General features: G+C 36.7%; 1 long non-coding RNA gene across 1 annotated transcript in view; it reads left to right on the plus strand.

Annotated features, from left to right (window-relative positions):
• Window positions 1-11622, plus strand: part of LOC104005216 (uncharacterized) — a 55631-nt gene extending 44009 nt beyond the window's left edge. Inside the window, exon 6 of the long non-coding RNA XR_008546605.1 lies at window positions 6366-11622. This is a non-coding gene — a long non-coding RNA (uncharacterized LOC104005216). The remainder of the gene's footprint in view (window positions 1-6365) is intronic.
• Window positions 11623-16286: the final 4664 nt, after the last annotated feature.

Raw genomic sequence — 16286 nt, forward strand, 5'->3', positions numbered from 1 at the left:
ATGATCATCAATTATTACTTGGACTGTGATGATTAGAGAAACCAGGGAAGAATTATGATCAGATTTGCATTTTTATAATAATCATCCTGTCTTTGATCTGAAGATTATATTATGAGGAGAATTAACAGATGCAAGGAAAAACGATACAAAGTGACAGTTTTTTAAAGGAACATGATGGATAAAAGCAACATAAAAGAGAAATAATAGGAAGAAGATAATGAAATCAATTTAATCTTACTGAATTTGGAGAGCTATGAACCATCAAAATTATGATACAGAAGAGGCTATTGGGACTAGAACTCAAGAAATTGTACTATAAATGATAATATTGATATTCATGATTCAAGTTATATGTAATCTCCTAGAGACTGAATAGTATAAGAAGAAATGGGAATTAGAATACAGGTTTAAAACATTCCAACATATAAGAAGAATGTAGAGGAGAAGGAGGTGCCAGCAAAAGACAATGAGGAGTTGTCAAAGATTTTGGAAGATTGGGAGAATGTTCTGACATAGAATGCAATGGAAGAGTAGTTACTAAAGAATGTTTTCAAGAGGGTCAAATGCTTCTCAGAAAATAAGGAAGAAGAAATCTCAAATATATCCTTGGCATTATTAATATGAAGATTAATGACAACATTAGCAATAGGAATAAACAACAAACTACAAAGAAGGAGGAATGTAAACAAATGGATTTTGTGAATAGAGAATTTATTCCAGAAGTTTTAACGTATCAAGAAGATAGATCAAATCTTACACTAAACAAATATGGGAAAGAGTGAAGGATTTTTTCACTTTATTTGTTTTGCAGGAGAAACAAAACCTGTTTAAAAACTAATCAGAAGGAACCAATCGAATAAGACAAGTACACAGGAAATAGAAAGAATAGCGGATGGCAATAACTTCCTATGAAAATGTAAAAAACAAAGTCTAGAATAGAGTCATAAAGACTGATTTTACATGAGATATTGAGTTCCTTCTGGTTGTAGCAGGAAATAAAAAATACTTTGGATCACTTAAAGATACGTGTATAAAAGTGATGATAAGATGATGGTCAGTCCAATGACTTCAGTTGTCTCTGTGAAAAAGTCTTTTATTTTTTATTATACTTTAAGTTCTAGGGTACAGGTGCACAACGTGCAGGCTTGTTACATATGTATACATGCGCCATGTTGGTGTGCTGCACCCATTAATTCATCATTTACATTAGGTATATCTCCTAATGCTATCCCTTCCCCCTCCCCCACCCCATGACAGGGCCCGGTGTGTGACGTTCCCCTTCCTGTGTCCAAGTGTTCTCCTTGTTCAATTCCCACCTATGAGTGAGAACATGCGGTGTTTGGTTTTTTGTCCTTGTGATAGTTTGCTGAGAATGATGGTTTGCAGCTTCATCCATATCCCTACAAAGGATATGAACTCATCATTTTTTTTGGCTGCATAGTATTCCATGGTGTATATGTGCCACATTTTCTTAATCCAGTCTATCATTGATGGACATTTGGGTTGGTTCCAAGTCTTTGCTTTTGTGAATAGTGTCACAATAAACATACGTGTGCATGTGCCTTTATAGCACCATGTTTTATAGTCCTTTGGGTATATACCCAGTGATGGGATGGCTGGGTCAAATGGTATTGCCAGTTCTAGATCCTTGAGGAGTCGCCACACTGTCTTACAGAATGGTTGAACTAGTTTACAGTCCCACCAACAGTGTAAAAGTGTTCCTAATTCACCACATTCTCTCCAGCACCTATTGTTTCCTGACTTTTTAGTGATCGCCATTCTAACTGATGTGAGATGGTATCTCATTGTGGTTTTGATTTGCATTTCTCTGATGGCCAGTGATGATGAACATTTTTTCATTGTCTGTTGGCTGCATAAATGTCTTCTTTTAAGAATTGTCTGTTCATATCCTTCACCCACTTTTTGGTGGGGTTGTTTTTTTCTTGTAAGTTTGTTTGAGTTCTTTGTAGATTCTGGATATTAGCCCATTATCAGATGGGTAGATTGCAAAAATTTTCTCCCATTGTGTAGGTTGCCTGTTCACTCTGATGGTAGTTCCTTTTGCTGTGCAGAAGCTCTTTAGTTTAATTAGATCCCATTTGTCAATTTTGGCTTTTGTTGCCATTGCTTTTGGTGTTTTAGACATGAAGTCCTTGCCCATGCCTATGTCCTGAATGGTATTGCCTAGATTTTCTTCTAGAGTTTTTATGGTTTTTGATCTAACATTTAAGTCTTTAATCCATCTTGAATTAATTTTTGTATAAGATGTAAGGAAGGGATCCAGTTTCAGCTTTCTACATATGACTAGCAAGTTTTCCCAGCACCATTTATTAAACAGGGAATCTTTTCCCCATTTCTTGTTTTTGTCAGGTTTGTCAGATGGTTGTAGATGTGTGGTATTATTACTGAGAGCTCTGTTCTGTTCCATTGGTCTATATCTCTGTTTTGGTAACAGTACCACGCTGTTTTTGTTACTGTAGCCTTGTAATATAGTTTGAAGTCAGGTAGCGTGATGCCTCCAGCTTTGTTCTTTTGGCTTAGGATTGTCTTGGCAATGTGGGCTCTTTTTTGGTTCCATATCAACTTTAAAGTAGTTTTTTCCAATTATGTGAAGAAAGTCATTGGTAGCTTGATGGGGATGGCATTGAATCTATAAATTACCTTGGGCAGTATGGCCATTTTCACGATATTGATTTTTCCTATCCGTGAGCATGGAATGTTCTTCCATTTGTTTGTATCCTCTTTTATTTCGTTGAGCAGTGGTTTGTAGTTCTCCTTGAAGAGGTCCTTCACATCCCTTATAAGTTGGATTCCTAGGTATTTTATTCTCTTTTAAGCAATTGGGAATGGGAGTTCACTCATGATTTGACTTTCTGTTTGTCTGTTATTGGTGTGTAAGAATGCTTGTGATTTTTGCACATTGATTTTGTATCTTGAGACTTTGCTGAAGTTGCTTATCAGATTAAGGAGATTTTGGGCTGAGATGATGGGGTTTTCTAAATATACAATCATGTCATCTGCAAACAGGGACAATTTGACTTATTCTTTTCCTAATTGAATACGCTGTGTTTCTTTCTCCTGCCTGATTGCCCTGGCCAGAACTTCCAACAATATGTTGAATGGGAGTGGTGAGAGAGGGCATCCCTGTTGTGTGCCAGTTTTCAAAGGGAATGCTTCCAGTTTTTGCCTATTCAGTATGATATTGGCGGTGGGTTTGTCACAGATAGCTCTTATTATTTTGAGGTACGTCCCATCAGTACCTAATTTATTGACAGTTTTTAGCATGAAGTGCTGTTAAATTTTGTCAAAGGTCTTTTCTGCATCTATTGAGATAATCATGTGGTTTTTGTCTTTGGTTCTGTTTATATGCTGGGTTACATTTATTGATTTGCATATGTTGAACCAGCCTTGCATCCCAGGGATGAAGCCCACTTGATCATGGTGGATAAGCTTTTTGATGTGCTGCTGGATTCGGTTTGCTAGTATTTTACTGAGGATTTTTGCATCAATGTTCATCAGGGATATTGGTCTAAAATTCTTTTTTTGTTTTGTTTCTGCCAGGCTTTGGTATCAGGATGATGCTGGCCTCATAAAATGAGTTAGGGAGGATTCCCTCTTTTTCTATTGATTGGAATAGTTTCAGAAGGAATGGTACCAGCTCCTCCTTGTACCTCTGGTAGAATTCAGCTGTGAATCCGTATGTTCCTGGACTTTTTTTGGCTGGTATGCTATTAATTATTGCCTCAATTTCAGTGCCTGTTATTGGTCTATTCAGGGATTCAAGTTCTTCCTGGTTTAGTCTTGGGAGGGTGTATGTGTCCAGGAATTTATCCATTTCTTCTAGATTTTCTAGTTTATTTGCATAGAGGTGTTTATAGTATTCTCTGATGGTAGTTTGTATTTCTGTGGGATCAGTGTTGATATCCCCTTTATCGTTTTTTATTGCATCTATTTGATTCTTCTCTCTTTTCTTCTTTATTAGTCTTGCTAGTGGTCTATCAATTTTGTTGATCTTTTCAAGAAACCAGCCCCTGGATTCATTGATTTTTTGAAGGGTTTTTTGTGTCTCTATTTCCTTCAATTCTGCTCTGATCTTAGTTATTTCTTGCCTTCTGCTAGCTTTTGAAAGTGTTTGCTCTTGCTTCTCTAGTTCTTTTAATTGTGATGTTACAGTGTCAATTTTAGATCTTTCCTGCTTTCTCTTGTGGGCATTTAGTGCTATGAATTTCCCTCTACACACTGCTTTAAATGTGTCCTAGAGATTCTGGTATGTTGTGTCTTTGTTTTCATTGGTTTCAAAGAACATCTTTATTTCTGGCTTCATTTCGTTATGTACCCAGTAGTCATTCAGGAGCAGGTTCAGTTTCCATGTAGTTGAGCAGTTTTAAGTGAGTTTCTTTTTATTTTTTTCTCTTCTTGACACGGAGTCTCGCTCTTTCGCCCAGGCCGGAGCGCAGTGGTGCCATCTCAGCTCACTGCAAGTTCCGCCTCCCAGGTTAATGCCATTCTCCTGCCTCAGCCTCCCGAGTAGCTGGGACTACAGGCACCCACCACTGTGCCTGGCTAATTTTTTGGATTTTTAGTAGAGACGGGGTTTCACCATGTTAGCCAGGATAGTCTTGATCTCTTGACTTCATGATCTGCCTGCCTCGGCCTCCCAAAGTGTTGGGATTACAGGCGTGAGCCACCGCGCCTGGCCTTAAGTGAGTTTCTTAATCCTGAGTTCTAGTTTGATTGCACTGTGGTCTGAGAGACAGTTTGTTACAATTTCTGTTCTTTTACATTTCCTGAGGAGTGCTTTACTTCCAACTATGTGGTCAGTTTTGGAATAAGTGTGATGTGATGCTGAGAAGAATGTATAGTCTGTTGATTTGGGATGGAGAGTTCTGTAGATGTCTATTAGGTCCGCTTGGTGCTGAGCTGAGTTCAATTCCTGGATATCCTTGTTAACTTTCTGTCTTGTTGATCTGTCTAATGTTGACAGTGGGGTGTTAAAATCTCCCATTATTATTGTGTGGGAGTCTAAGTCTCTTTGTAGGTCTCTAAGGACTTGCTTTGTGAATCTGGGTGCTCCTGAATTGGGTGCATATATATTTAGGATAGTTAGCTCTTCTTGTTGAATTGATCCCTTTACCATTATGTAATGGCCTTCTTTGTCTGTTTTGATCTTTGTTGGTTTAAAGTCTGTTTTATCAGAGACTAGGATTGCAACCTTTTTTTGTTTTCCATTTGCTTGGTAGATCTTCCTCCATCCCTTTATTTTGAGCCTATGTGTGTCTCTGCACGTGAGATGGGTCTCCTGAATACAGCACACTGATGGGTCTTGACTCTTTACGCAATTTGCCAGTCTGTGTATTTTAAATGGAGCATTTAGCCCATTTACATTTAAGGTTAATATCGTTATGTGTGAATTTGATCTTGTCTTATGAGTTAGCTGGTTATTTTGCTCATTATTTGATTCTGTCATTATGATGTTAGCTGGTTATTTTGCTCATTAGCTGATGCCAAATTGTAAAGACCATCAGTGCTAGGAAGAAAAAATCTTTTCTTAATTGGTAGCTTATCTAAGAAAAATAGGAGTTTTGAGGAAGATGGAGAAATTTTGAAATCCTCATGGGTGAAGGATGAGTGAATGGGACTAGAACAATAACATAATAGGATTGGGGATAGACTCAAGGTCTCTGTTGTCTAGGACTGTGGGTTAGGAAATTTTAGTGTCATCAAACTGCCCAGTTATGTAATTCATCCAACTTTTAAAGGACTGTAGAGACTAATTGCCAAGTTCACATATCCTTGTGGAAGTTAATAATGGTACAATGAGGTAACAAAGGTTAAGAAATTTGCAAAGGACATTGCTATGATCTGAATGTTTATCTCATCTCAAAATTCATATGTTGAAATCTCAACCCTAATGGTATTAGGAGGTGATTAGGTCATTAGAGCAGAGCCATTATGAACAACATTAATGCTCTTAGAAAAGAAGTTTCAGTTCCCTTGCCTTTTCTACCATGTGAGGATGCAGTGAGAAGGAGCCATCTGTGAACCAGGAAACAGACCTTCACCAGACATCAAATCTGCTGGCACCTTGATCTTAGGCTTCCGAGCCACCAGAATTGTGAGAAATACATTTCTGTTGCTCATTTGCTACCTAGTTTATGCCGTTTTGTTATAGCAGCCCAAACTGACCAAGATAGACATGTTGAAGGGTTGCATACTGATATTTAAATGAGAAAAGTGTATAATCTCAGCTGGCATGTGTAAAGGAAGGAAAGGGGGTTAATGTTCTTTATTTCCTTTTCTTTCTTTCTTCTTTCTTTCTTTCTTTCTTTCTTTCTTTCTTTTTTTTTTTTTTTTTTTTGAGACAGGGTCTCACTGGGTTTCCCAAGAACTGGAGTGTGGTGGTTCACTGCAGACTCAATCTTCCCAGCTCAAGTGATCTTCCCACTTCAGCCTCCCTTGTTGTTGGGACTACAGTCACGTGCCACCACACTAGGCTAATCCAGGTAATATTTTTTTTTGGTGAGGGGGTGGGAACAGAGTTTTGCCATGTTGCCCAGGCTGGTCTCAAACTCCTGGGCTCAAGATATCTGCCTGCCTTGGCCTCCCACAGTGCTGGGATTATAGGTGTGAGCCACCCCTCCTGGCCCAGGGTTATGTTCTTAATTGAAATAATGAAGTAAAGAGATTAGAGATTGTGATTTGAGATTGTCTGCATCTTAGAAATTATTATGAAATTTTGATATTGGGGAAAATTTCTAATTTGTGTAAGTCTGATTTGAAAATTTGATTGAGTGTATACCTTACTTTTTTTAAAAAAATATGCTGTTTAAATTTTAAGTTTATGTCTGGGTTGCTTTAGCTACTCCCCATAACTTTTGGTAGGTTAGGTTATTACTGTCACTTAGTTATTGTATATTTAACGTTCCTTGTGATTTTCTCTTTGATCCTTGGGTTACTTAGTAAGTTGTATGCTTTTAAAATTTCAAATATCTTCTTATTGATTTCTAAGTAAATGCCATGTGGCCAGTAAACATGTTCTAGATGACTTTGATCTCTTAAAATAAATAGAATAGGCCAGGCACCGTGGCTCACGCCTGTAATCCCAGCACTTTAGGAGGCTGAGACGTGCTGATCAGAAGGTCAGGAGATCAAGACCATCCTGGCTAACACAGTGAAACGCCATCTCTACTAAAAATACAAAAAATTAGCCGGGTGAGGTGGTGGGTACCTGTAGTCCCAGCTGCTCAGGAGGCTAAGGCAGGAGAACGGCATGAACCCCGGGGGACGGAACCTGCCGTGAGCCGAGATTGTGCCACTGCACTCCAACCTGGGCGACAGCGAGACTCTGTCTCAAAAAAAAAAAAAAAAAAAAAAAATTAGCCAGGCATGGTGTCAGGCGCCTTTAGTCCCAGCTACTCAGGAGGTTGAGGCAGGAGAATGGCGTGACCCAGGAGGCAGAGCTTGCAGTGAGCTGAGATCGAGCCACTGCACTCCAGCCTGGGCAACTGAGTGAGACTCTGTCTCAAAATAAATAAATAAATAAAAAATAAACAGAATATTGTTTTATGGCCCAGCATATAATCAATATTGGTCAGTGTTACATGCATACATGAGGACTTTCTCTGCTGCTATTTGGTTCATTATTCTCTAAACATCCATTAGATCAACTTATTAATAGTATTGTTCAATTATATATTCCTGATGATATTTTATCTACTTGTTAGTTTCCAACTATAGTTGTGAATTTTTCTATTTTTAACTTTATTTCTGCCAATTTTTACTCTAAGTAGTTAGACACTTTGTTTTCGGTGTCACTGATTTAACACTATTGTTATAATTGTTAATATTTTATTATTATAAATATTGCTATTATTGTTATTAGGTGCTATTACATACTTACACCTAAAAACAATGTAATACAACCATATTAGAAAATTTTGAAGATATTAATGACTTGCTTAAAAAATAGCAATAGAATGTCTGAAATGACCAAAATACTTTTTTAAAGAGGATAAGTGTTCACAACAAAAGCAGGCAATTTACTTAAAGTTCCTGTTAGTGCAGTTCAAAGTTTGTTTTGATAAGCTTTATTTTTTTAATTCTCAAAAACTTGCACTTTAAGCTTAGAGTTATAAAATTAGGCTAAGAAGGTTAGAATAGTCAGAAATTCAAGAACAAATACAAATAAAATACATTGAATGTTAAAAGAAAAGAAGAATCCAGAGGTCTGCTAGTGTTACCCTATAAGCAGGCATATGAGCATACTCAAGTTAAAAATAATGTAGTAATCTGATCAAGATCTCAAAAAATAGAATTTGACAGATAGGTTTGGTCTCCAGAGCTAGTGATCATTTGTCAGAAGCATGCCACACAAATAAAGATAGACTGCAGTATTTTAGAGGAGATTACACTTCATCTTCCAGTTTTTAAATGATTTTGTTTTTACATAAGGCAACAGACAAAGAACACTGAATGATCACTAGCATTAAATAATAACCAGTGACCCACATTACATATATTGATTAGCTAACCCTTTCTAGATGTTGGTGTTCTTAAACTTGTCAATAGCTCTTCACAATTAAAAATAACATTGAGTGGGAAAGCACCATTTATCATCTGTCTGGTCAAAGACAACCCAACTTAACTTAGTGGATTATAGATTTGGAATAGATCATTCAGGAAAAGATCTGAAGATATCAATGGGTATTAATTGGGGGGAAAGTTATTGTTATATTATTTCACAATACAGAAATGTGTGCAAATAATAAAAGTGCAGCAGTATTAATTTTCCCAAAATAAGACACCTGTGAAACTACTGCCTCAATCAATAAATATTACATTACCAGCATCAAGAAGCCTCTTCTTGCTTCTTCCTAGTCATTAACCTTCAAGGTAACCACTATTCTGATATCTAACATCTTGGTAGATATATTAATATCATATTAAAACATGTCACACATGAAATAAAAATTACCACATTGATTTAAAGATGCTCTGATAATTTCTATAACAGCTATCATTTAAAAATTACAAATACTATAAGTGAATTGCAAATTATAGTGTTGCCTTGTAGGTTTAAAGTAAATTATAGCTGTTCTTCATATTCTTCATAGAGGAGTTTATTTAATTGAATGAAATTTTAAAAACTTAATATTTCCCAGTACCTATGGTTTTCAAGTCTACTAGATACTAAGGTATCTGTCTTTATGGATTTGATCATTATATACATTTGTAGATATATTTTGTAATTGACACCTAATCATTGTACACATTATGAAACACAGGGTGACATTTCAATACATATATACAATGTAAGTAAGTATCATTTCAAGGCAAAAAGGGAACTCTTATACACTGCTGGTGAAAATAAAAATTAGTACAGTCACTATGTAAAACAGTATGAAGACTCTCTAAAAACTAAAAATAAAACTACCATATGATCCAGAAATCACTCTACTGTGTATTTATCCAAAGTAAAGGAAATTAGTATTTCAAAAAGTTATGGACCCCCGTGTTTATTGTAGCTCTATTCACAATAGCTGAGATATGAAATCAACATAAATGTCTATCAAAGGATACATGGATAAAGCAAATGTTATACACACATATGCGCGTGCGCGCACACACACACACACATACACACACAGTTGAACACTATTCAGCCCTGAAAAAGAATAAAATCCTGTAATTCATCGCAACATGGATGGAACCGGAGGACATTATGTAAGTGAAGTATGAGAAGCACAGAAAGACACAAATCACAAATTCTCACTCATGTGGGAGGCACAAAAGTTGTGCTCATAGAAGTAGACTACTGGTTACTAGAGGCAGGGAAGGAGAAGGGAGAGGATGGTTATTGAATACAAAATTAGAGCTAGATAGAAGGGGTAAGTTCTAGTATTCTATAGCACTGTAGGATGACTATCATTAATAAAAATTTATTATATGTTTTCAGACCGCTAGAAGAGAGGATTTTGAATGTTCCCAAAACAAAGAAATAATCATTGCTATTACTATTTTTACTACAAATTAGTGCAATTATCTTTAGTAATAATATTAAGGAGTAACAAGGAGAAGAATCAGAAGGTGAAAGAAGAGGATAAAAGATTTATTTTAAATATTTTTCATTTTGAAAAAAATTTATTTTCTTTGTAATCCAAGAGTTTATTTGAGAAAGGATTCTAAATAATATCAAAGGCATTTATATTTATTTTACTTTCATATGACTTTTGTAATTTATTTTAAATTTTGCTCAACTTTATGTAACTTCTCCCTTATAAGTTTCTGATATATGGAAGTATTTGGAGACATAGGACAAAGGTGTAAAACCAAATAAAAGTATAAAATAGATATTATGTACTGTGCTCAAACACATACATAACAGCATTCAAACACACACACACCTGCAATTTGATTGTCTTAGTTAGACATCCCCTTTTATCCTTCATATTCTGCTTGCTATTTAGTATTGAAAGACTCAGGGAAGTCTCTACACTTAAAAGATCTTGATTTTTAATGACAGGAGAGAGTAAATAAGAATATGGAAATGGGAAGATAATCATATTTGGGTGACTTCTATCTCTACATTTATATTCCTTCTGAGTAATGAGATAACTTCCTCATGTCAAAGTTTTATGTCCTTATAGATACAATTTTTAAATATTATTTTTGTAAATTTTTATCATTATTATGCTCTTTCTCATGCACTAACTCACTTGATTCTCGTAAAAAAACTTGAATTGATTGGTATATTTTCCAAATTTTGCAGATTAAAAAAGTAAGACTCAAAAACTTAAGTAAATTTCCTGAAATTATATGTCTAATGACTATGGTTGGAGCTGGATCGCAAAGTCAGATCTGGCCTCATTTTGCAAACATATTCTACACAGAATAAAAATTGTAGATAACCGTTGTGTTTAGAATTCACAAAGTCAACAATTTCTGGTTTCTGCCTATCAAAATTCGAAGAAATTCCAGTTTTTTTAGAGTCTCTCCCAATCCTGATATGTCCACAAATCTGGAACTATAATTTTGTTGAGAATATTTTCCATGAAAATTGCATACATAATACAGTGATTAAAAATTAATTTACTAAATGTTTTCCACTAATGAATTCAGTTCATTGGAAAGTGCAAACACGAATGACACAGGCAATTTTTCTATTATCTTTATATTGTATTATTTATTCACCATGGCCGTATTTTCATGATATTTAGAATTCTTACGTTGAGTTGACAGACAGTACTAAGAGATTCAGCTAACTTAACCCTTGCCTTTTTATAAGTTATAGACATATTGTTATCAATATATGATCAGACAGAATATAGAGGGGCATATAAGTGACAAACCAAGGATTATATAATCATTTACCCTATGCAATATAACTGTCTGACATATGTACATACACATAAAATATACATAGTTATATGTTTAATATACACAATTTCCACTTAATCTTTGGAAAACTGAGAGCTAGCTCTTTGCTATTTCAACTTCTTACTTTCTTTACTTGAAAACTTGAAGTTTTATTCCCTTTGGAAAATTAATTAGAGAAAAATAACTTAAAAACCCACTTAAGTTGTCTCTATTTTATTGTTAGTTGGATTCAGAAAATAATATATTGAAAACCACCATTGTTTTACTGTATATTTTCTCTTATGAAAAGTAATATATATTTGTTTATTTTTAGTTTATCTCTTTTATACGTAAGTTACACTTTTAAAAAAATTTTGTTTATTTTTTATTTTTTAATTTTTAAATTTTTAAAATTTTAACATTGTTTTAATTTTTATGGGTACATAGTAGGTATATATGTTTATGGGTTATATGTGATATTATGATACAGGCATACAATACATAATAATCACATCAGGGTAAATGGGGTACCCATCGCCTCAAGCATTTATCATTTCTTGTTGTTACAAACATTCTAATTATACTCTTTTAGTTATTTTAAAATGTATAATAAATTATTGTTGACTGTAATCACTCTGCTGTGCTATCAAATACTAAATCTTATTTATTCTACCTTTTTGTATGCATTAACCATCCCCTTGTTACCCACTACCCTTCCCAGTCTCTAGTAATCATTATTCTACTCTCTTTCTCCATGAGTTTAATTATTTTAATTTTTAGCTATCACAAATAAGTGAGAACATGCAAAGTTTGTCTTTGTGTGACTGGCTTATTTCAATTAACATAACAACCTCCAGTTCCATCCATGTTGCAAATGATAGGCTCTCGTTTTTTAATGGCTGAATAGCACACCATTGTGTATACGTATCATATTTTCTTTTTCCATTCGTCTGTTGATGGACACTTAGGTTGCTTTCAAATCTTGGCTATTGTGAATAGCATTGCAATTAACATGGAAGTGCAGATGTCTCTTTGATATACTGATTTTCTATCATTGGGCTATATACCTAGCAGTGGGATTGCTAGATCTTACGGTAGTTCTATTTTTCGTCTTTTGAGGATTCTCCATACTGTTCTCCATAGTGACTGTACTAATTGACATTCCCACCAACTATGTATGGGGGTTTCCTTTTCTCCACATCCTCACTAGCATTTGTTATTGACTATCTTTTAAATATAAGCAACTTTAACTGGGTTAACATGATCTCATTGTAGTTTTGATTTGCATTTATCTGATGGCCAGTTATGTTGAACACGTTTTCATTTGCCTGTTTGCCATTTGTATGTCTTCTTTTGAGAAATGTCTATTCAGATCTTTTGCCCATTTTTTAACCAAATTATTAGATTGCTTCCTATTGAATTGTTTGAGTTCCTTATATATTCTAGTGTTTAATCCCTTGTCAGAAGAATATATTGTAAATATTTTCTCCCATTCTGTAGTTTCTCTCTTTCTTTGTTGATTGTTTCCCTTGCTGTACAGAAGCTTTTTGACTTGATATTATTTCATTTGTCCTTTTTTGCTTTGGTTGTCTGTGCTTGAGGGATATTACTCAAGAAATCTTTGCCCAGAACAATGTCTTGAAAAGTTTCCCCAATGTTTTATTGTGGTATTTTCATAGTTTGAGGTCTTCTCTTAGATTTAAGTCTTTCATCCATTTTGATTTCATTTTTGAATACGGCAAGAAACAGGGTCTCATTTTATTCTTCTGCTTATGGATAATCCAGTTTTTCCACTACCATTTATTTAAGAGGTTGTCCTTGTCCCAGTGTATGTTATAGGTACCTTTGTCAGAAATGAGTTCAATGTAGATGTATGGGCTTATATCTGGGCTCTCTTTTCTGTTCCATTGGTCTTTGTGTCTGTTTTTATGCCACTACTATGTTGTATTGGTTACAAAAGCTCTTTGCAAAAAGAACCTCAGTTTTGTTCTTTTTTGGCTCAGGATTGCTTTAGCTTTCGGGTTCTTTTGTAGTTCTATATAAATTATAAGATTTTTTATTTTTCTATGAAGAATATCATTGGTATTTGAATAGGGATTACATTGAATCCGTAGATTGCCTTGGTTAGTATGAACATTTTAACAATATTGCTTCTTCTACTCTATGAAATTTGAATATTTTTGCATTTTATTATGTCCTCTTCAATTATTTTCATCAGTGTTTTATAGTTTTTATTGTAGAGATCATTCACTTTAGTTAAGCTTATTCCTAGGTATTTTATTTTACTTATAGCTATTGTAAGTGGGATTACTTTCTTGATTTCATTTTTAGATTGTTCACTGTTGGCATATATGAGTGCTACTGACTTTTGTATGTTGATTTTGTATCCTGCAACTTTACTGCATTTGTTTATCAGTTCTAATAGTTTTTCTATACAGAATATCATAACATCTGCAAAGAAGGGTAATTTAACTTCTTCATTTCCAATTCGGATGCACTTTATTTCTTTCTCATGTCTGACGGCTCTAGCTAGGACTTCCAGTTTTATGTTGAAGAACAGTGGTGAAAGCGGGCATCTTTATTTGGTTCCAGATTTTAGAGAAAATGCTTTCAGTTTTTCCCCATTTAGTATGATTCTAGCTGCGGGTCTGTTGTATATGGCTTTTATTGTATTGAGGTATGTTCCTTCTATACCCAGTTTTTTGAGAGCTTTTATTATAAAAGGATGTTTAATTTATCAACTATTTTTTCAGCATCAATTGAAATGATCATATAGGTTTTTACAATAGATACATTTATTCCAGCTATTTTTTTCTTTATTTTGTTTCAATAGTTTTTGGGAAACAGGTGGTTTTTGGTTACATGGATAAGTTCTTTAGTGGTGATTTCTGAGATCTTGGTGCATCCATTACCTGAGCAGTGTACACTGTCTACAATGTGTAGCCTTTTATCCCTCACTAGCCTCCCACCCTTCCCCCTGATTCCCCAACGTCCATTATATCATTCTGATGCCCTTGTGTCCTCATACTTTAGCTCCCATTTATAAGTGAGAACCTTCAATATTTGATTTTTCATTCCTGAATTACTTCACTTAGAATAATGGTCTTCAACTCCATCCAGGTTGCTGCTAATACCATTATTTCATTCCCTTTTAAGACTGGGTAGTATTCCATGGTGTGTGTGTGTGTGTGTGTGTGTGTGTGTGTGTAATGCATGGTGTGTGCCACTCTCACAGAGAGGAGATACAGTGGTCAGTAAATATGAGCTCTTCAACTGGATTGCCTAGGGGATTCATCAGAGAAGCAGTGTGATCCACGGAGAGCAGAGATGAGTGAGTCAGGACAGATTCCCAGCAGGATTGGCACAAAGCCAAGGGAGGCTCCCCACTCTGGGGAAAGGGTGAGTGAATGAGAGCCCGCAGGGACCCACACTTCTGCCATGGACCTTATCAGTACTGAACACAGGAGAGTCCCTCCCTCCCCTCCCCACAGGGCCTCCAGACTGATATGGAGAGTTGTGCAAAGTCTGGACAGAGCTGCTGCTCAGACTCATGTGGAAACCCAGGGATCTTGGGTCCCTGAGAGCCCTGACTCCTGCAGCTGTAGTTCCACCAACAAGGGAGGTCAGGCTTTCTCACATGCCCCCGGGAAAGGGGCTGAATCCACAGTGCTGAGGAGCAGACAGACTGCAGACCTCGCCTCTGTTGCACCACTCCAGGCAAAGCTCACTGACCTGGGACCCCAGCACAACTACTCTACCCCAGCCTCAGCACTTGACTATAGCAGTTCTGCATTCCTCTAAGGTGGAGCTCCTAGGGGTAACTAGGAGGTCTACAGCTTTTGCCACTGTCACAGTCCCTGCCCATACTGCCTTCAGGCTGGGAAGGGAGCAATGAGCACAAGAGCTATCACCTCGGTTGCTGTACAGAAAAGTGGCCAGACTGTTTTCCTCATGGTTCCCTGCCCCTGCTGCTCCTCACTGGGGAGGTCCTCCCAACCTTGGCCCGCAGAACAGCCACCCTACCCATGCCTGATCACTTCAGTCAGTGGAGGACCTGCATATCTCTGGGGTAGAATTCCTAGAGACAACCCATAGCCCCTCTGCCTCTGCCACTGCAATGGTGTCACCCTTGTTGCCCTTGGGCTGGAAAGGGAACAAAGACCCTGATCACTTTGCTCACACCCCCAGCACATCCCAGCTGCTCTGTGGAGAGCAGCCCCATGTCTCTTCCCTTTGAGCCCCTAACCCCTTGCTTTTCACCAAGCTGGGCCCCCAGCTTGGGCCCACAGTGCAACAGCCCCATCCAGAGCTGAACATTCCATTGGCAGCAGCTCTGTATCTCTCTGGAGTGGAGTTCCCAGAGGCAACTTACAGCCCCTCTGCCATTGTCACCATAGTGGTACCTCCTTTTCTGCCACTGGGCTGGGAGTGAGCAAAGAGCCAGAGTGCTTTACTTGCAACTCCAGCACACTGTGACCACCCTACACAGAAGACGCCAGACTGTCTTCACCATGAGCCCTCCCATCTGCTCCCTGGCTTGGGCCTGCAATGCAGCTACCCTACCCAGATTAGATTAGCAGCAGTTCTGTGTTTTCCTGTGGCAGAACCCCCAGAGACAAGTTTCTGTGCACACATTCCAGTCAGCACAAAGACACTTTTCATTACCTCCTAAAACCACAACATCAGAATCTTTTGGATTTGTAGATAACCCTAAAATCATCATAAAGGGTCTTTGAGGCATCTGGTAAAGCCCTCTCACAGAGATGCTAATTGGAAGGAGGTGCTGGGCTTTTACACTTAAGCTCTATGTGTATTTAAGGTTGAACAAGATATAAAGTGAAAAGAGAAGAGAAAGTTATCTGCTCTCATGCTCTCATTTCTAATGTGAGCTCCAAGAGAGAAATTCTCTAAAGAGCATCTTAAGACGTTTT

Source organism: Pan troglodytes, chromosome 13, assembly GCF_028858775.2.
Source record: "Pan troglodytes isolate AG18354 chromosome 13, NHGRI_mPanTro3-v2.0_pri, whole genome shotgun sequence".
In the NCBI taxonomy this organism is placed as follows: domain Eukaryota; kingdom Metazoa; phylum Chordata; class Mammalia; order Primates; family Hominidae; genus Pan; species Pan troglodytes.